This window comes from Echinococcus granulosus, assembly GCF_000524195.1.
Source record: "Echinococcus granulosus chromosome Unknown EG_S00126, whole genome shotgun sequence".
Lineage (NCBI taxonomy): Eukaryota > Metazoa > Platyhelminthes > Cestoda > Cyclophyllidea > Taeniidae > Echinococcus > Echinococcus granulosus.
The window spans coordinates 178,861-181,262 of record NW_020170506.1 but is presented as its reverse complement, the minus strand read 5'-3'; positions in this window follow the sequence as shown (position 1 = coordinate 181,262).

Here is a 2,402-nt window from a genome sequence, read left to right as displayed (position 1 = left end):
TGATTGTGTGTCGGTGCACAGCTAAAGCGGAGTTATAGTATATTTCTGCAAAGGACGAGCATATGTCTTTTTGGCGCACCCTTGCACAGGAGGATCGTGTTGTTGGTCATCTTCAACCTTTTAAAAGTGGAGCCCTGTGTGCAGAATCGCGTGAAGTGTATTTAGAAGGAAATGCTTCTGGTTTCAGCTCAAATTGTGCCACTCCTCTAAAATTCTTCAGCGGCCAGCCAAGAAAACGGAAATGATGTAGCCTTGATTCATTTGCATTGTTCATGGTCGAGAGGAAATCTGTTCCATTTGTTACCACACCGATGTGTCCCCAGTCACCTATCGATGTGGGAGTGGAAGAAATCAGTAGCGGTATGTTGATTTAACACCATTGGTTCTGACTGCAAACAGCAGTATGTAGATTTTATTCGAGTTGGACGTCAATCTGCATTAATCGTATTTTTCGGTATTATTAGTGTAAAAGGGAAGTCACGCCCATTGCTCCCCTCTACCTCGTCACGGCTCTGATGCAGTCCGGTTCTGCAGATTAGCTACTTATCACCACTTCTTATGGAATGTGCCGCAATGGAGAGTGGAGTCCACTCCCCAAACAGTGTTCCCAAATCAAATGCTTTCTGCACTGCTGTCGACACAGCTGGTGACTTCGATTCGTACAAATATGTGCAGACGGGTGTACGGAATCCGAGAATGGGATTATTGCCGGAAGCGAAGTGAAGAAGACCTCAAAAGCTACTCCAGTGCCAGCGTGAATTAAGGCAGGGAATGGGGTGTTTAAGTGGAATGGATTGGCTTACCGCAGTCGCCAAAGCATCAGTCGTGTTCACCTCGAAAGACACGCAATATCCTGTGATTGAATGCTGAAGGCATGAGACAAAGGAGGCTAATCCCTGACTCTGTAGCAAACATGTATATGGAGTTCTGCATTTTCGGCTGCCGTTTTTTTTCGTGCTGGTCTCGGATTTCATATTCATTCGCACAATGCAGATCAGGATATGCTCAATTTTTTTCGTAATATACTTTGCTCTTTAGTTGAGATGAATGAAAACGTTGTACTTACCAATCCTCATCCTTCTCATTCTCACGCAAATTTTATCCGCGTTGTCTGGTGGTAATTAATCGAATGATCGCAGACTGAAAGGGTAGGCAACCGGCCAATAAAAGTGAAGTGGATCAAAGTTGTGTTGGACTAGGTTTGTCTTGCCTCTTCAAATCAGAATGCATTTTAAAAGTTGCTCATTTTTTGCAAAAATTTAGATGCCTGGTTGACAGCTGCCTAGCTATATTTAAGACCTGACATCATTTTTAGAGATTCCATAGTTTTCTTTAGTTTTCCGCCAGCGGTTAGCGTGGCTACCTTCCATGAATATGCTTTCAGATGCAGTCCGACACCTGGCAAGCACAATATCCCTTCTTCTTTTATTACTTCACTTGTCTTGTGAAAGTCACTTATTAAATACTGGTACAGATATTCTGGACCAAATGTGTACAAATTAGCTTTTTATCTTATGTGTTGATACTTTAAATATGTGCTACTGAAATAGAAGTAAGTAGGAGCAAGCGCTATTGCGGACTGTCCTTATAGCCCATACATACACTAAACACCTTATATTATAATGTAAGACTATCGAGGGATGACTTTCCACACTACCACTACGTCTGCAGATTGATATTACCCTCTTTTCAAAAAAAGAATAACTGCGAAAGTCCAATTACTCAGCTCGTAATCACATGATCAGCCTTGAATGTTGCTGCCTTTAAGCATTTGTCGTAAAACTGCAGACATTACAATGAATGTTTAAACCGACGGTGCTCGTAATTACTTGTGCTGAGTCTTACTCAATCACTTACTAAATGGATGTTCGTAGTTCATGGAGCAATAACTCGATGATATGAGATATTACATTTAGAAATGAAACAATGAAACTTATCATCCATCATGTGCAGCATGAGGAGGACATTCTATCTCAAACGTTCATCTGCCACGCATAATGCCTGTGTTCATTATGAAGCAGAGGACGTCACCGTTACCACCTTCTCTTGCTTCTTGTGTTATCCGTCTTTGATCCATTTTTGCACTTTCACCTTCATCAGTGGGACTCTACTCTGCAGTAAAAGTGCTGACTTACCCAATCTGATCTAACTAGAATTGCTCTTCAGAGAATGGCGCCAAAGCGTTTGTCGATCAGACAACTTAACATAAGGTGAAGTTTGAAAATTAATGCCTCTACTAGAGAGGTGGTTTAATCTAGCTCACGCATAGCGCGGACTTTTCCAGCCCAAAGATGCCTTAATAAATGTTGCAAGCATACAGGTTGATCGCTGCTTAAAGGTGTTTCAAAGGGAAAGGGATAGATGTAGCTCCACAAGTTACTAAGATGAGGGGCGAAGCATAT